This window comes from Trachemys scripta, chromosome 7, assembly GCF_013100865.1.
Source record: "Trachemys scripta elegans isolate TJP31775 chromosome 7, CAS_Tse_1.0, whole genome shotgun sequence".
NCBI classification, from domain to species: domain Eukaryota; kingdom Metazoa; phylum Chordata; order Testudines; family Emydidae; genus Trachemys; species Trachemys scripta.
Window position 1 is genome coordinate 104,134,608 of NC_048304.1, and position 19,835 is coordinate 104,154,442.

General features: G+C 46.5%; 1 protein-coding gene across 2 annotated transcripts in view; it reads left to right on the forward strand.

Annotated features, from left to right (window-relative positions):
- Nucleotides 1–19,835, forward strand: part of C7H10orf90 (chromosome 7 C10orf90 homolog) — a 182,281-nt gene that overhangs the window by 47,354 nt on the left and 115,092 nt on the right. Inside the window, exons 1-2 of one of the 2 annotated variants that reach the window (XM_034776241.1) lie at nucleotides 2,225–2,282; nucleotides 9,723–9,834. The exons of the other annotated variant lie outside the window; for it this stretch is intronic. The gene's annotated coding sequence lies outside the window, so the exon portion shown is untranslated. Of the gene's footprint in view, nucleotides 1–2,224; nucleotides 2,283–9,722; nucleotides 9,835–19,835 lie in introns of those variants that run through there. 2 annotated transcript variants of the gene reach the window in all.

The following is a 19,835-nucleotide window of genomic DNA, read 5'->3' on the forward strand; positions in this document are numbered from 1 at the left end:
GCGACCAACTCCATGTGCACCATGTCCAGTTTTCACAGAACCTAGCAAAGGCTCTCTGCTGCTATCAGGTAGGGCTGCTGTGAGGGAGATCCAAGCTCAGAATTCCAAAAGTCTGATGCAAAATATCTGAGGCTGAGGGCAGGAATGAACAATACCCAAATAATAATCTTGAAGGATGTCAGAAATTCTCTTAGTCACTGAATTCCAACTGCCATCTGAAGGGAAAGCTAAACCAAAGCCTAATGAATTCCCAAGAGTTCTTAGCAAACCAGGGTGAAGAGGGCATTCCATGCACAGAGCTGGGGTGAAAAAAAACACACTATGGACCAATTTCAGGTTTCCTCTTTTGTATATGTAAGAAATGAGTTGAATGGAAGGAGAACTGTGGGACACAGCTATCAACCAGCAGAGTTCTCATTGCACGTGCCTCCTGATGCCAGAGAGTAGGATCTGGGGTGTGGTGCTTTTTAATACATATGCTGCCTGACTCAGCTGTGCAGATTGCTCATATAGATTGGCTGCCTGTCTCCTTCACTTATATAGTTTAATGGTAATATCAATAAACGTATTCTAAAACCATTTTTTTCATGCTAGAATGGCCTTTGAAGATATCTAAATGATAGCTTATTAGTTGGTGCTGTTCACGGAACTTCCAGTTTCTCTTGTCTGTCTGGACATATATACCTGGCACCTTGTTTTTGTAGAATCTCCAATATAAACAACTTTGTGGCATCATCTTGGGTTGGGGTCTCATTAACAAAGGGGCTGGCTAGTAGCTGGAAATAGGACCGTCAAGGAAAACCCAGAGTTCTGTTCACTTGGAAGCAAATCCTGTCCTCTTCTTTGGTGCCTCAGAAGATCCCTTGTCAGCAGAACTGGTGCAGTTCTGCCCCCGAAACTAGAGCCAGAGATGTGTTACTGAGTGGATGATATGGCCATGTCTCCCACTGGAGGGAAGGAAAGAAGGGTCCAACAAGTGCTGCTTCAGCCTTTGAGCTGAAATACCCTCTGCAGCTGCTCTGTTGCTGCTTTGTAGCCTGCTGGGAAGATTAGTTTTCCTCCCATTGCATCTGCCCAGATACATGAGTTGTGTGTGGAGGATTTGGGAGAGGTTTATGCCATTAGTTTCCCGTAGCAATTATAGGAGGTACATGTACAATTCCCTGTGTGTCATACTCTCAGCTCAGGTGAAAAAGAATTTTTCTTGCCGTCTTCTTGGTTTGTCTCAAACTAATCATGCAAGTACATTAAAATACCAAGAGAGGTGCTGCCGAGTGTAAACAGTGTATCATGCAATAACATACTGCATAAACATCATGTTTTCCTCAATAATTCATGCATCTATTTTAGCTTCTTGTTTCTTCTACTTTTGTTCCAAAGCCAGAGGTTAAGATTTTGGATGGTTGTGTTTCTCCCCTTGACTGTGCTTTTAGGAGGACGTTGTGTCTGTGGGGATGAGCTAAGAAATGGTACTCCATTTTATCAGGTACTTGTGTCTAGTTATTTGCTAATGGACATCTACATGGCCCAAAATATAGTCTAATACTAGTACTGGCTGATGCTAATGCTGATCAGTTTCAGCTTTTTATTTCACAGCTAGAAAAGCAATTTTTCAGCTATCAAAGAATATTCAAGGGCTGTTATTGTATTGCCTGATTACTTCAAAACTGATGTAAATTTACTTCAAAATTAATGTTAGATGCAGCCTTCAAACTCTTGACAAGTTGCCCTTGCAGCCCCAAGTAGACAACTCTTTATGGGAAGAGTGAGGGACCATAGTGAGCATGTAGGCTGACCTCCTGTATAGCAGAGGCCATAGAACTTGCATGAAAAAATTCCTAAAGCGTATCTTCTAGAAAAACATCCAATCTTGATTGAAAAATTGCCATTGATGGAGAATGCATTGAAGCCCTTGGTTAATTACCGTCAGTGTTAAGGTTTATTTTTTGTATTATTTTGTATTCCTTATTCCCAGTTTCAATGTGTCTAGTTTCAACTTCCAGCCATTGGATCATGTTATACCTTTCTCTGTTAGCCTGAGGAGCCCACCATTAAATATTTATTGCCATGTAGGTACTTAAAGGATGTAATCAAATCACCCCTTAACTTTCTTTTTGATAATTTAAATAGATTTTGCTCCTTGAGTCTACCATTGTGCGGCAAGTTTTCAAATCCTTTAATCGTTCCCGTGGCTCTGAACCCTCTCCTATTTCTCAACAGCCTTCTTCAATTGTGGACATCAGAACTGGACAGCAGCAGTGGCACCAGTGCCAAATACAGAGGTAAAATAATCTCTCTATTCCTACTCAAGAGTCTCCTTTTTATGCATCCAAGTATTACCTTAGCCTTTTTAGTCACTGCATCACACTGGGAGCTCATGCTGGGCTGATTTATCCACCCTGACCCCCAAATCTCTTTTGGAGTCACTGCTTCCCAAGATAATTCCCCCTCAACCTGTAAGTATGGCCTGCATTTTGTTCCTAGATGTATATATTCACCTTTAGCCATATAAAAACACATGGTTTGCTTGCATCCAGCTTACCAAGCGATCCAGATCATTCTGTGTCAGTGACCTCTTCTCTTCATTATTTATCACTCCCCCAATCTTTCTGTGATCTGCAAACTTATTGCGTTATGTTATTCAGAAATGACACTATATTTTCCATAGACTACAGTCCATAGTGGTGCACCAAAGAGAATAAGTATAAGGAAGAATTCTGATCATTTGGGGGCCTTTTTCTCATTTTTGTGAGCCAAAGCAGCACTGTAGGCATTGGATTTGCAGGATTGAGGGCAGTAGTTTTGAAGTTGAAATACATCTTCCTCTTCTAGACTATTCCCATGCACTGCATCATCAGTTACTCTTCCAAAGCAGTAAGTCATCCTTAGAGTATTTTTTTCAGAGTAGTGTTGTTTGGTTAGAATAGAGGTCTGGGAATTTGAACTCTTGGGATCTGTTCCCAGCTCTGCCATTAGCCAAGTATCCCAATTACTATGTGGCTCAGTTTACCCTTCTGTAGAATTTCCAGACTCTGCCATGGCTTACCAAGGGCTATTGCAAGCATTAGTGTTCGTAAAGTGACTTGAAATCCTTGGATGAAAGGTGCCATTTAATTTTAAACATAATTCTGATATCTGTGAGTGAAAAATACAATTCCCCTGGGCTCCCCTATCTGGTTTAATACTGCATATATGTGAAGAATGCTCTGGAAAAAATATTTCTGGTGACTAAGCTTCAAAAGTAACTGATTCATTCATACAAAAAAAATTTCAGGCAATTACTGTACATGAGTCATTACCAAATCCTGCTGTTTGCCGCTTGATTGCTTGTCTTAGTGAAATGTTGTTAATACAGCAGTGGATGGAAAGAGTTGATAATGAGGTAATGTTTGTGTATTTTTGTGACACTTATGCCAAAATGATCATTTAGCATATTATTATTTTAAAATAAATAGTGTGTGGATTGAAACAACCATGGAACAAAATGATATGTTAACATGTGCTGATAGCTGATAATTATTCATCATCTATTTGTATTTAATGCAGCAACAATTCTCCTCCTGGTACAAATAGTAAAGCCCGCCAAGGGTAATATGATAGAAGCCACTGAACTGAATGGGCTCTTGGGTCAGCTGGAAAATGTTTTCCTCAGATGAAACCACAATATTAAAATATCCTTTCTATTACAAGGACTTGTATATGTTCCCATTTCAGGATGGTTAATGCCTAGTAGCAACAGGTTCTGCTTAGCAATTCATATATCTATAATAGTAATGAACAACTGTATAAAACCTTTGGTAATATGGAGGATCTATAGAATCATTTTTGTTATATTATTTAAAGTCTCTATGAAGGCTATAATGGGAGAAAAGTTCAAAAGCAGCAAGTAATGTTTAGCACACAATCTCTCACACCTACATTTTTGACAGGCTTGAATCTTGGGTGTGCAAAAGTGATTTGCACATGCAAACTAGGGAAATACCTGACAAATCAAATTACTTGTGCAAACCCCAGCCGTGAATTTGCAGAAACATGCAATAAAGCACAAGTATGTAGAATTTTATGTGTCACTTGGAGCTCATCTTGAAAATGTGTCTCAGTGACGATGAATAGCTTTTTCAAATAAACAACTGTAAAGGATTGCATCTATTATGTAGATTGTGGCAGTGTTCAAATTCATAGGTGCTTTGCAAAAACTGAGGAAGACAGTCCCTGTCTCTTTTTAGATCATCTGAAAAAGACAGATGGGAAACAGTAGTTCACTGCTCATGTCAGAGGTGTTTAGGGCATAGTGGAAGCCTTTCCTACTTCTCAACTCATGCTGCCCACTCAGTCTCTGGGCTCCCAAGACTGGTTTCACCTCTGGTAGAGGGGAGGGGAATCGAGTCCTGGTATCCCCTTGTACCCTTGCTGCTACTGCTACCTGGGAATCCACACCCCTCATCATAACGGCTGCTTTGACAGTTGCAAACTCATCTGCTAGTTTCCCCCGGGCAGCTCCACGCCCCCCAGCCTCAGATTAAATAAAGTCTAAAATCAGGACTGAAAACCATGTGAGCCCAGATTAAGTGAAGTGGTTTTAATATTCCTCTAAAAGATTTCTCTCATTGGCAGTGAACTGTGGAATCTATCTTCCAAGCCTGGAAATCTCAAAATTCTTAAGGACCAGCCTTTCAAATGCAATGAGTTAGAACTGGCTCCATTTCTTTCTTCTGATGTCCCAGGTTCAGTTTTCCCTATGCCTGACAAAGTCCAGCTGCACATGGCTATATTTCCTACTCCTAGCTGAGGCAATAAATAGGCTCAGATTGGGGGAGTCACTGGGTTCTCACCAAACTCCAGGTAGAGGAATTCTGTTTTCTTTCTTACACCCATTAATGGATCACATTATTTCAGGGCCACCCAGAGCGGGGGGCAATTTGCCCCAGGCCCCCACGAGAGTTTTTCAGAGGCCCTGAAGCGGGGTCCTTCACTCGCTCTGCGGGCCCCGGAAAACTCTCGTGGGGCCCAGGTCCCCGGAGTTTCTTCCGCTCCGGGTCCTGCCGCTGAAGTGCCCCGAAGACTCCTTCCACCCCGGACCTGCCGCTGAAGTGCTGGGTCTTCGGCGGCAGGGGCCCCCCACCGCCGAAGACCCCAGGCCCCCTGAATCCTCTGGGAGGCCCTGCATTATTTGCCCCAAGACATTCTCATCTTTCCCAGTCTCTTCCAGATACAGGATCCAACATAGACCCAGGGTCTGAACCACGTGCCCCAAAGCTGCAGACTTAACCTGAAAGCAACTTACAGAAGTGTTCCTGTCTTTAACGCCCAACTCCCAATGGGGTCAAAACCCCAAATAAATCAGTTTTATTTAAAGCTTATGCAGGGTAAACTCATAAATTGTTCGCTCTCTATAGAGAGATATGCACAGCTGTTTGCCCCCCCCCCCAGGTATTAATACATACTCTGGGTTAATGAATAAGTAAAAAGTGATTTTATTAAACACAGAAAGTAGGATTTAAGTGGTTCCAAGTAGTAACAGACAGAACAATGTGAATTACCAAGTAAACTAAAATAAAACATGCAAATTTAAGTCTAATATAGTAATACCACTGAATACAGATAAAATCTCACCCTCAGAGATGTTTCAATAAGTTTCTTTCACAGACTGGACGCCTTCCTAGTCTGGGCACAATCCTTTCCCCGGTACAGCCCTTGTTTCAGCTCAGGTGGTAGCTAGGGGATTTCTTATGATGGCTCCACTCTTTGTTCAGTTCCACCCACTTATATATCTTTTGCATAAGGCGGAAATCCTTTGTCCCTCTGGGTTCCCACCCCTCCTTCTCAATGGAAAAACACCAGGTTAAAGATGGATTCCAGTTCAGGTGACATGATTACATGTCACTGTAAGACCCCAAGCCATTCCTCCCAGCCTGACTCACAGGAAGGCCTGCCTGCAAACAGAGCTATCCAAAGTCAATTGTCCTGGTTAATGGGAGCCATCAAGATTCCAAGCCACCATTAATGGCCCCCACTTTTCATAATTACAATAGGCCTTCAGAGTTATATTTTATATTTCTAGTTTCAGATACAAGAGTGATACATTAATACAAATAGGATGACCACACTCAGTAGATTATAAGCTTTGTAATGATACCTTACAAGAGATCTTTTGCATGAAGCATATTCCAGTTACATTATATTCATACTCATTAGCATATTTTCATAAACTCATATAGAGTGCAACATCACACATAGCCTTACAGATGTACATTTATATACAGCATCTTCAACTACCATGATAAATAGTTCACTATATTAGCAGAAAATTCGAAGACTTCATTTTTTAAATGATGGATTGTTTGGGGGAAATCTTCATTTCAGACACAAAACAGATTTAAAACCAATTATTATTATAATCACCAGTAAGATGATAAATAAGCAGACAGATAGAAACTCCATCCAATAGAAATTTTGAGAGGAAGGTAGCAACTCAACCCACAACCAGCAGGTGCCAAAACCCACTGGCTTTTACTAAGCCTCTACTAAGTACATTTTGAAAAGGGATAAAATACTGTATTATCCTGAATGGCCATTTTCATTATAATAAAAATACTGTGCGTTTTCATATTGCTATGCAAGGGTCTCAAAGAGCCGTACATATATTAAGGTCCATGTCTAGCAGGGAAGTGATGTTCTCATGCTACATAGGGGAGAAATGAATCAAAGAGAAGTTAGGCAGTTTGCTCTGCATCACAGAGTATATATCCATGGCATATCCAACCACCGAATCCACGTCTCCTGACTCCTAGCTCTGTGCTTTAGCCCTAAGTGCCTCCTTCACCTCAGTAACGGTTGAAAAGTCCAGCCAGAGCTATTTGAGTTTCAGATGCTTTGCCTTTATCTTCATTTGTAAAGTAAGTCTTATTAAAGGTCTTCCAAGAGGATTCTGGTTATTGCCCTATCTACAGAAAGGAATAACTAGTTCTGAGATGTTAAGTCTTATAGGAAAGCTAGGTTAGCAGAACTGTCAAGTCAATTAAATAGAGCTGCAATTAAATATAGAACTGTATCAGAAGTGACTGAAAAACACTTGGTCTGACTCCTGGGAACTCTGACCTTCTTCTCTGGAAGGCTAGTCATGCGAGATAATCTGGTTGGGGTCAACACACCAGACTTTTCTGACTAGTTTTGCATGTGTAACTCCCTCCTTTGAAATGCATTTGCCCCCTCTCTTCTCCTCAGTTGCTTCCTTTGGGACATGACTACTCTCTTTAGTCTCTTTGGTAGTAGGTCTCTTTAGGTCATGACTAGTCTTTTTAGTAATAGGTCAGCCAAGCATTTAATTGTACTTCAAGAACTCCAAGTGGGTGAGCACTGCACTAAAAAAAACAAAATAAACAAAAAACTAAGCATTTACCATATATGTTAACCAAAAATCAGCATTACTTAGGGCACAGGCTAGTGTAGAAGAGGAGACTTAGGAAGTTCTCACAAAATCTGTTGTGATTGCTAATGGGCATACTCACAACTTTTGAACTACCAGAACTATTAGATTCATATATATTTTAAATTGTTTACATGCTACATCAAAAATGCAGAGTAATTTCTCAGTGGTAGTAAAACCACCTCTAAACAATAGATATAAGCTGTTAAAGTCAGAGAGAAGCTACTTTACATACATTAATTTAAAGTGAAGGTGCATATGGCACAGATCTAAGCAGTTACTAAACACAAAAGGTATTTTTGCCCTATCCTGGCAGACGGCAACAAACTAGTTCAGCCTTCTTTGCAATTCCAAGGACAGTTATGCTTTCACATAAGAAGAATCAAGGTTACAGGTCTTCTGTTGAAGTGGTTGTCAACTCAACCCAGTTTCTTTAATTGCCAGTGCAGTCTAACAGTGCAGCCTGCAGCAGTTGCACCACTACAGCTCTGTTTATTGATCCTTGTGATTCAGTGTTTTTGCTCACAGGCATAAGTCAGCACGTTTCACAGATCAGCACCGTGGTTCATGATCAATCATTATTTCTCCCTCCTGATCCATTTTAATTGTGATATCAAAGACGAAGTAATCCTTACTTAGGTTAGAAGATATATTTAAAGCCAGGGCAAAATTATATTAAAAAAAGCAGCAAGACTCTAATATGCAGATCTAAAGGAAAATCTAAACCTAAGATCTGACCTGAAATTAAGCAGCCAGAGATGCTGAGCTTAGTTTAAGTTTTTACAGCAAGCAATTCAGTAAATACTTCACCTTTCACTTAGAAGCATTTGAAATCTGGAAGGCAACTGTCTTTCCAGGACAATGGAACTCTAGGAAAATTATTAAGCGTAGACTCAGACTCTTTGTTTTGACATTCAGGAGTGACCCAGTGTGCTGATGGATTCTGGAATATGTAAGTGTAGATCTGATTTGAACTTTAGCTTTTTTATTTTTATAGCCCTTCTAGTATTCAACGGAATTGAAGATTAAAGACAAAACTGTGATACATTTTTTGAGAGACATAACAGAAACTGGATATGATAAAGACCAGTATAGCTGTCTTGTCAAAATGCCTGCTACTATAAAGGCATTGTCCTACAGCAGTGTTTCCCAAACTTGGGACGCCGCTTGTGTAGGGAAAGCCCCTGGCAGGCCGGGCCAGTCTGTTTACCTGCCGTGTCCACAGGTCTGGCCGATCGCGGCTCCCACTGGTCGCGGTTCACCGCTCCAGGCCAATGGGGGCTGCAGGAAGCGGCGGCCAGTACGTCCCCCAGCCCGCGCCACTTCCAGCAGCTCCCATTGGCCTGGAGCGGTGAACCGCGGCCAGTGGGAGCCGCGATCAGCCGGACCTGCGGACGCGGCAGGTAAATAAACCAGCCCGTCCCACCTGGGTCTTTCCCTACACAAGTGGCGTCCCAAGTTTGGGAAACACTGCCCTACAGTATGTTTTCTAGAGCTTTGTCCAGTCTAGCTTTAAATATTCAAGGCCATGGAGCTTCCATGGCTTGCCATGGGAGACTACTCCACAGACCACGAGGTCTTGCTCTCAAATATTCCCTAGAAGAGGCTTGGAAATCTCTGAGTATCCTTTCATGAAGATGGACAGAAACACACACAATCGTGTCAGATAAGTGAGATTTGTGCCCCCTAAAGAAAAGAATCTAACCCCAAATTTGACAAATATCCTGGGAAACTCATGGATGCCCTATGCCTCAACACCAGCCCTAGCTCCCTGGCAGCAAATTTCCTAGTGCCTCTCCTCCCCCCCTTAAAGGGAGGCCCACAGAAAATATAATACAGTCCTAGGCAAGACTGTCTTTCCTGACTAATTTCCATGTGTCTGGAAGTAATTTCCTTGTGGCTAGAAATGGGGCAATGTGTGACTCTCCCTCTCTCACACCTCACTGCCCAGTCTTCAACCTCATCCACAGAACTGATCCCAGACCTCACAAGGAGGCCTTCGCAGCGGTTGTGTATAGTACTGCTGAGCCCCCTTTCCGTGCAGAGGGAGGGGGAAGAGATTCATAGGTGGGGAGGGTCTGCTTCATGCCTGGATCTAAGGACAACAATCTGATCCTTGATTAGGCTATTAAAGACATCCCATCTCAATCCTCTCACTTCTACTACATCTAATACCTAAGCAAGTCAAAACACCCAAATAGCCTTTTGGTTTGGCAGACATTGATTTTTTTCCATATGTTTCTGTGAAGCAGAGACTCACATGACTCAATTTCATTAACTTCTTTGTTTTCTCAAGAGCTGTTTCCTTCTCAACTGCCAATTTTTCAGGAATGGATAATTCTGCATTTAACTGAAATTGCAACACCCACCTCTGGCTATACAAAGAAGCATTACCATACACAAATCAGGTAATATATCTAACTACCCAACTGGCATGCACAAATGGGCACTAATGCAAAATCCAGACACACAAATTTAATGAGTTTGAGCCTGGGAATCAGTGGCAGAGTGTCTTCATTAAGATGGGGACGAGGGAGAGTGGAAATGGAGCAGAGGGATTTAAAAAAAAATTAGGAAGAAAGTGTTAGCACATGAAGCTGGAGAGGCAGAGAATAACAGAAGGGAAGCAAAATGCAGATTAAGTGGAATGGGAACACACATCAGGTGTTTGGACAGCATACAGGCACTATTAGATGATCTTGTGGCAGGCCAACAGGAAAATGAGGTCATGCTGCAGACAGCTGGAACCTAATGGGCAAGGTTAGAGGCCTTGAAAAATTAAGATGTACAAAAAAGATAGGAGATTAGAGGTGGGGTTGACATTGAACTGCAGAGACAATGAAGATGAGTGAATAGAAAAGGAGGATGAGGAAGAGGAGATGGATGTTTACTCTCTAAAGAAAATTATTCTGATTTGATAGATAACTTTTTAATAGCCAAAATCCTTTGAAAAAAGAACAGGAGTATGTATGGCACCTTAGAGACTAACAAATTTATTAGAGCATAAGCTTTCGTGGACTACAGCCCACTTCTTCGGATGCATATCTCTAAGGTGCCACAAGTACTCCTGTTCTTTTTGCGGATACAGACTAACACGGCTGCTACTCTAAAATCCTTTGAGACTTTCCTACCCTAACACTGGATGAATGTGGGGAAATTTTGGGACTGACATAACCTGCATTGTCCAATCCCAACTCTATAAGATGGAGCCAGGCCAGGACCAGACACCTTTCACTTTGAGAAAGTTCAGATTCTGCTTTACTAATAACTCGTTTAGGTCTGCTCCAAGCCCCCAGAAATAAACAGATTTGGTATCCAGGATCCATATTCTGATCCCTGTCTTGTACTTCAGGACTGTCTCTGCTCCTCACCTTAAAAGAGAGGGGATAGCCACATCTTATATATTTTAGAAATCATTGGGTTTGACAACTTCTGGATGACTGAGCTGTTCTGTTCCCCCCACTCTCTCTTTCTGTGTGGAATGAGCTACAAGGCTAAATTCACTCTCTATCTCCTGAAGTTTTCTGTTCTCTTTCTCCCATGTTGGAGGGGACAATTTATATGCCTTTCTTCCTCATTTTCCCCCACCATACAATCCTATTCACCCCCCCCAATCTGTGCCTATTGTTATATCTGTCTGTCTCCTGCATGTTATTTGTCCGTCCTTCCTCCCATTTGTGCCCCCTGTCTTCCTTTACTTTGCCTATCTCATATTTGTCCCCCGTTTCCTTTTCTAAGTCTCCCTTTCTTTGTGTTCTCTGTGTTTTGGCCCCCCTGGTGTGTGCCTTTGCCCTTTCTGTGTCTCCTTCCTTCCTTCCCTTCACTACAGCATACGGAAAAGGGAGATGATGCTTTCATGGTCCTGAGCAGCAGTGCGGTTAAGGCTGAGAGCTGAATGCTCCTCTGGTACCTGCTTGAGCCTTTGCTAGTCTAAGTGCCCAGAGCAGCTTAGGTGGCAGGAACACTGATGCAGGATGCTTTGCTTCAATCTGCACAGCACCCTCTAGTGGCAGGGAAATATACTTACTTGCTGTGACAGCTGCCTGGAATTGGCTTGGGACTGAAGAGATTCAGGAGTGTATTTGAAAACTCTGGGCAGTCCAGGCCAAAATGAAACAGCTGGCAAGAATGTTCTATAATTGCATGGACGCAGGTGTGTTTTGTTTTAATGAAGGCTAGCCTCTCAGCACTTGCCTGTGGAGAGGCAAGTTTGTAAAAACACAAACAAGCACAACCCCTACCTCCACATAAACAAATATCCATGAATCAATCTATCAAAAGCATTTGAATAATAAATAACTAGGAGTAAATAGCGATCTACTTAGAGAATGTCTGGAAGCAGAAAGAGGTTGAATTAATTAAGAACATTATTTGCTGTGACTTATTCATGCAGCAATACATGCTCTATGGGAATTCCTATGCAGTAATACTGGAAAAGGAGGTCTGGAGAACATAATGCGATGCATCATGAAGGAGGACTATTCCTGTGTGATGGTGGGAAGATTATCTGAGCATAGCTGAAAAAATTTGGAGTAACAGCTATTAAAGAAGCAAAAATTTCTAATGGCTATTTAGGAACATAACTGATTTTATTAAGAGGAAGAGATTAATTTAATGAAACTGCACAAGAAGGCTATAGAGGGAAATTTCTAGTTTCTTCTGGTTCCATAAAAACTCCATCTACTAAAACTACTGTATCTGTCTGTTAACGCAATATATCATCAGAAGAAACTCATCATGGATCATCAAACCCTGTAGACTTGATACTATTGCCTAGCTGCTGGTGGAAGCTGTGGTTCTAGCTTTATGCAAATTACAGTTTTTATGGGTGTTACATAGATGATATCTCCTGGGGCATATATAAATGATTAAACATAAGAGTGATCCTGAGTCCATGTTTGGAGGGACACGATTCTTCCACAGTTAATTTGGGACAACATGAATCAAAAATGTTACTGTCTGAAAGGCATCCATTGCAAATACACTTCAACTTCTCAGGGTAAGTTTCCTGTTATAATAATAATCTCTGTGACCTAACTACAGTACTTTAATTGTCAACAAATCCTGTTATAATTAAGCTCCTTATAACAATAGTCAGTACTCAGAATGTTGGGCCCCGGAGAATACTGGTGTAACAGAGTGCAACATATCTTCTTCGAGTGATTGCTCCTGTGTATTCCACAGTAGGTGTGCGTGCTCGCCACGTGCACTGGTGCCGGAAGTTTTTCCCTTAGCAGTACCCGTACTGGGGGAGCACCGCTGGGACCCCTGGAGCGGCGCCTGTATATAGCACTATAAGGGGAGCTACGGGCTCCCCCACCCTCAGTTCCTTCTTGCCACCAGTGAAGGTAGTCAGAACTTTTGTGCTCCAGCTCTGCTGCAGCCCTTCTTCTCGACCTTAGTGGTACCATTGCAGATTGTTCTTCAGTGGACAGAGCGGGCTCGGGGCATGCCCCGTGCCTCAGGTTTCAAGTCGCGCGACTCCTGTCGCCATTCTATGCCCAGGAGCAACCCTCACGCTGAGTGCCTTCGCTGCCTGGCTGAGACTCACATCAGCGACCGTTGCAAGATCAGCAGGTCATTCAAGCCAGGAATCAAGATGGAGAGAGACTTCAGACTTCGAGCTCTCCTGATGGAGTCGGCACTGACTCCGACGCCGATGCGCAGATCGGACTCAGCACCAGCCGCCATGTTGTCAGTACATAGCGAGGCCCCTTCAACCAGTTGGGCTCTCCCGACAAAAAGCAAGGGAAGAGCTCGGCCTTGCAACGTCGCCGCAATAAGGACAAGGGGGAGGCTGGTCCCGTGCTGGGCAGTTCTCTCGATCCCCCCAAGGCTCTGACTTGTGTGGAGCGGAGCAGCCCGGTACCGTCAACCCAGGCATCCCCACAGGTACAGATGCCGTCGACGCCGGAGGCGGTGCAGGCTGCGAAGGACATTATGTCCCTGCCTGTTCCGAGCTCACAACCAGGTATGGGCCCTATGTCTCGGGGCAAGCCCCCTTTGGGTGCCCACCAGACCTCTCCGAGCAGCCGCAGTTCCTGCTCCGAAGATCGCTCCCCGCACCGCTCTTCGGACAGCTCCCGGCCACCCTCGATGCCGTCCAGACTGTCCGGGCCGCCGTGGGGACGGGAGTCATGGGGACCCTTCACGCCACCTGTCAGTGAGTGAAGGCACCGAGAGAGGCACCAGGAACGCTCACCAGCTAGACATGGGTACCGGAGCCGCTCTCGACGGGACAGACGTCGCCGCTCCCATTCCAGCTCCCACTTGTCTCGGCGACACGCCAGAGGCTCCCCTCGGGGTACCTCGGCATCAGGGCACTGAGCCTTGCGTCGCCATCACACGTACCGAAGCAGTTCGTTGCGTGGATACCATTCATCGTCGTCGAGATACCGGTCCCGAGGGAGATGACGCCACAGACGCCACTCCTGCTGCTCCCGCGGCACCGAGCGTTCTTTGGCAACCTCGGCCTTGGCACACGTCCACCCACCCTCGGCAAGCGCAGCTCCGCCGGGGCACATATTGCCATCCTGTGCTCAGCCGAACCAATGGCAAGGGACTCCGTGGCAAGGACAGTGGTGCCAGTGGGCACCTTGGCCATCGGTGCCAGCCCAAGCGGAGGCCCGTTTGGTCGCCGGAGTGTCCCGGGCTCCATTGGTCTCCTCTGGTCGCCCACAGGACAAGTCAGCAGGTCACGAGTCGGCGGACCCACATCAGGACTCTGACCTCGGTCTCGACGCCCTGGCACCGACCTAGGCACCCGGCTCCGTACGGGCCCTCTCTCTGGTACCGGACGACACCACAGCGGTGCCTCCACCATCGGTCCCACAGGAGGACTTCAGGGTGCACTAGGATCTGCTAAAGCGGGTGGCTTCCAACCTCCAGCTGCAGGCCGAGGAGATGGAGGGTCCGTCTGATTCCCTCTTTAACGTCCTGTCTCCCTCGGCACCGGGACGCATGTCCCTGCCTCTGCACCAGGGTATTGCCAACATTTCAAACTCCTTGTGGCAAACTCCTGCCTCCTTGGCCCCTATCTCGAAAAAGGCAGAGAGGAAATACTTTGTGTCAGCAAAGGACCATGAATAACTGTATTCACACCCAGCACCCAACTCGCCTGTTGTGGAATCGGTAAACACAGAGAGCGTCAGGGCCAGCCCATGCCCACCCCGAAAAACAAAGACGCCAGGAGACTGTACTCCTTTGGCCGAAAATTTTATTCGTCGGCTAGCTTCCAGCTTCGTGTAGCCAACCACCAGGCCCTACTGAGCAGGTACGACTTCAACCTGTGGGAGTCCCTGCCTAAGTTTGAGCCCCTTCTCCCGGATCGGGACAGGAAGGACTTCAAGGCACTGGTGGAAGAGGGGTTGGTGGCGGCAAAAGCGGCTCTGCAAGCGGTGTCCGATGCGGCGGACACGGTGGCCCGCTCGATGGCTTCCGCAATCACCATGCGCAGGGTGTAGTGGCTCTTGTTGTCTGGTCTGTCGACGGAAGCGCAATCACTGATGCAGGACCTCCCGTTCGATGGCAAGGTGCTCTTTGCGGACCAGACGGACATCAGGCTGCATGGGATGAAAGATTCCCGCACCACCTTGCAGACCTTGGGCCTCTATGTCCCTTCAGCTAAGGATAAGGCCAAATCGCTTCCGACGGCTCAGCCTGCGAGGAGCAGATATGAGCCCCCTTACAAAAGGCCCAGAGACCAGAAGCGTCGGTCTCAGAGGCAATCCCACTCTGCCCCGCAGCCTGGTCCCTCTAAGGGCAAGAGGCAGGGGAAGAGGCGGTTTTGACTATCTGCAGGGGGGCACCGGGCCTGTTGCCAGGGAGACCCCCCGATTAATAAAGTTTGTGTTCTGCAACCGATTGTTTGCCTTCCTCAGGGCGTGGTCCCGCATAACTTCGGACCAATGGGTCCTCAGTACCATCTCCAAGGGTTATATGTTGCAGTTCACCTCTCCCCCGCCAAATCACCCACCATCCACGATGGCCCCGGGAGACCCGGAACATGTCCGCCTCCTGCACCAGGAAGTGGACCGGTTGCTCCACCTAGGGGTGGTGGAAAGAGTACTGGCTCAGTTCCAGGGCAAAGGGTTCTACTCCCGATACTTCCTGATCCCAAAGACGAAAGGGGGTCTCAGGCCTATTCTGGTCTTGCGCAACCTGAACAGGTTCCTAACCTGTTCCAAGTTCCGTATGGTGTCCCTGGCCTCTATTACCCCCTCCCTGCACCTGGGGGACTGGTTCACGGCCCTGGATCTCCAAGACGCGTACTTTCATGTCCATATTTTCGAGGGGCACAGACGCTTCCTCCATCTGTGGATGGACCACTACCAATTCACGGTCCTCCCTTTTGGCCTATCCATGGCTCCCAGGGTTTTCACGAAATGTATGTCTGTGGTAGCGGCCTACCTCAGGCGGGAGGGCGTACAAATCTTTCCTTACCTGGATGACTGGCTCCTCAAGGGGGAGTCCTGTTTCAAGGTGGAGTCCCATGTAGGGCTGCTCCTCTCGACATGTGCGGATCTAGGCCTGGTCGTGAACGAGACCAAATCGACATTAGTGCTCGTTCAGTGCATAGAGTTCATTGGGGCCCTGCTGGACTCCAAGGCCACAGCCTCTCCCTCTGGACAGGTTCAAGACCCCAAGCGATCTCATCACCTCGGTCACGACCTTCCCGGTGACCATGGCAAGGGTGTGTCTTCGGATTCTGGGACACATGGAGGATTGTACTTACATGGTCCGTCATGCCAGGCTCCGTATGAGGCCCCTCCAGATATGGCTGGCCTCCCAGTTCTCCCAAGCTCAGGATGGTCTGGACAAGGTTCTCATGGTCCCGTCCCCGATACTGGCATCCCTCCTATGGTGGTCCTGCCCAAGCAATATATTGCAAGAGGTTCCCTTCAGGGAGACCAACCCGTCCATAGACCTGATGTCCGATGCTTCGGACCTCAGCTGGGGAGCCCACACGGGGGACGTGCAAACCCAGGGAACTTGGTTGGCCCTGGACTTGCCCCTTCACATAAATGTCAAGGAGATCAGGGCAGTTCGGTTGGCGTGCGTGGCTTTCCTCATGCACCTCTGTGGCAAGGTGGTCAGAGTCCTCACGGACAACACCGCCGCCATGTATTATATCAACAGGCAAGGCGGGACTCGCTCCCTAGTCCTCTGCTGGGAAGTCCTGAACCTATGGGAGTTCTGTATAGCCCACAATATTTCCCTGCCGGCGGCTCACCTCCCAGGCATGCGCAATACGCAAGCGGACCGCCTCAGCAGGGTCTTCTCCCCCCAGTACGAGTGGTCACTCCACTCAGAGGTCACGCATCGGCTCTTCTGAGAGTGCGGAGCTCCCCAGATCGACCAGTTTGCAACCCGTCAGAACTGGCGTTGCCCCCGGTTCTGCTCCAGGGGAGGGGTGGGGGAAGGCATGATCTCCGACGCGTTCTTCCTGAGCTTGTCAGACCAGCTCCTCTATACCTTTCCCCCATTCCCCATCATCACCAAGGTCCTTCAGAAGGTGAAAGCGGACGAGGCGAGAATCATTCTCATAGCCCCGGCGTGGACCTGCCAGCACTGGTATGGGCCCCTTCACTCTGCCCGGACCTCCTCTCCCAGGACGGGCGCCTCCTCCACCCCAATCTGGCAGCGCTTCACCTGACAGTGTGGCTGCTCTGTGGCTGAATGAGGAGGAGAATCAGTGTTCAGAGCAGGTAAGGTGAGTCCTCCTGGAAAGCAGGAAACTGTCCATGCGTTGGACATACGTGGCAAAATGGTCCAGGTTCACCAGGTGGGCGAGTGAGTGGGGAGTGTCCCCCTCCGTCGCACCTCTCCAGTTTATCCTGGACTACCTCTTATCCCTCAGGGCCCAGGGACTGGCACCTGCCTTAGTCAGGGTGCACCTGGCAGCGATATCGGCCTTTCACCCGCCAGTGCAAGGCCACTCAGTCTTCTTCCACTCGATGACCTCCCATTTCCTGAAGGGCCTTGACCGTTCGTTTCCGTATGCTAGGCCCTCCGTGCCGCAATGGGACCTCAACCTGGTCTTGTCCCATCTCACGGGACCCCCCTTTGAACCACTGGCCACATGTTCCTGGTCGCACCTGTCGTGGAAGGTGGCCTTCCTAGTGGCGATCATGTCGGCCCAACGTGTTTCGGAGCTCAGGGCCTTAACCTCAGAACCTCCCTATATCGTTTTCCATAAGGATAAAGTCCAGCTCTGCCCACACCTGATGTTCCTCCCAAAGGTGGTCTCCCACTTCCTTATGGAGCAGAGCATCTTCCTCCCAGTGCTCTGTCCTAAGCCCCACTCCTCTAATGAGGAACGCCACCGCCACACACTCGATGTGCGTAGGGAGTTGGCTTTTTATCTGGATCAGACTAAGCTGTTCCGGAAATCCTCCCAACTCTTTATTGCCTTGGCCAAATGGGCTAAGGGGCAACCCATCTCCACCCAGCGGCTTTCCCGCTGGTTCACCTCGTGCATACACACATGTTATGATTTGGCGGGGATTCCCCCGCCACCGATTGTCAAAGCACACTCTACGAGGGCTCAGGCCTCATCAGCTGCCTACATCGCCCATGTCCCCTTCCAGGACATTTGTAGGGCGGCCACGTGGGCCTCAGTTCACACTTTTACTTCGCATTACACAATCATCTCCCAGTCTAGGGATGACGCCAGGTTCGGCAGGGCGGTACTTCGTCCCGAACCATCAGGAACTCCTACCCACCTCCAACATATATTGCTTGGAGTCACCTACTGTGGAATACACAGGAGCAATCACTCGAAGAAGAAAGGACAGTTACCTGTTCTGTAACTGGCGTTCTTTGAGATGTGTTGCTCCTGTCTATTCCACACCCCGCCCTCCTTCCCCTCTGTCGGAGTTGTCTGGCAAGAAGGAACCGAGGGTGGGGGGAGCCCGTAGCTCCCCTTATAGCGCGATATACAGGCGCCACTCCAAGGGTCGCAGCGGTGGTCCCCCAGTTCGGGTACTGCTAAGGGAAAAACTTTCGGCACCAGTGCACGTGGTGAACACGCACACCTACTGTGGAATACACATGAGCAACTTCGATACACATCTCGAAGAACACCAGTTACGGAACAGGTAACTGTCCTTTCCTGTTAAAAGTCAACAGCAATTTATGATCAGGTCAGAAGGAATTCACGATTTAAAAATCTCTGGTGGTACTTGAATAGCAGAAAAAGAAACAAATATGGAAGACTGATGCTTCAAATGGAATGTTAGCAGTTGTATTGGTTGCGTAGTTTTGTATCCCCAACCACACACTATAGTTGACCTTTACACATTTCCTGGCACATAGACAGTGATGTATTAAAGACTTTGTTGGAATTGCAAGCTGTCACTTCAACAGTGTGTGTTTGCGGGATGAGAGAAGGGAAGGTCCTGGTCCTGCTTGCAGGCTAGGAGACTCTGTAATGAATTGTGTGATCAGCAGTTAGTCTGGACTCTGGAAAGAATCAGCCTAAAGATGCCTTAGGGGAGCAGCCTGCTTTGTCTCTTTCTGTTTTTGATTACTGTGTATTATTGTTTTGGAATCTAAGAATAAAGTAGAGTTTCTCTGTAACCTTCCAGCACGATTTTTATTTAACTTTTCTCTATATACGCTGTGGACATAACATAGACCCCCACATAAGAATCTACAAATACAATTATTTGATTAAAAATTAACTCCTGAAGGGCCTTGTCGTACAAATTCTCACATCAGAGTTCAATGCTTCCAATGGAATTACTTCTGGTAGAAAGCTCATGCTCACTAGTAAGTGTTTTTAGGATCAGGCATAAAGATAAGTGCCTTCTTTATAAATGCAATAAGATGTTTTATTTTACTAATATGATCTAAAAAGATTCTCGTTTGCTTGTTGCTGGAGTTACTTTGTGTTTTTCTCAGCCAGTCTGAGTAGATAGGTGACTTCTGGATATTACCTCTTTGTACTCCCCCCCACCCCCCATCACAGGCATATCCTTGAAATAATTTAGTGAAGTTACCTACCCTGTGCCAAGAACGTAGAAAGCATAGTCAAAATTTTGTTTCACATAATAAATAATCAGATCTGTTGTTGTGCAGAGTTGTTGGAAAATTTTGGTGGTGAGAACTAATTGGTTTTATCAATACACGCTGCATCCACAATAATACTTAACTTTCTGTGTCTCCTCTAGGTACTTCTGGCCTCCATCAGAGAGTATTTGAGCACTTCCCAAAGTTGTTAAAAATAGAAGGACAAATAGCCATCTCTCCCATCTTTCCAGTCTGTGGGCGAAGCAGCCTGATTAGTTTGCAGTTTTTGTGTGTGGGTGTGTTGTCGGTCTGTCATGTGTGAGATTGACAAATTTATTGGGGGAAAGCTAAGTCAAAGAGATGGGGTTTGCATTAAATTATTAATGTGATGAGGTCA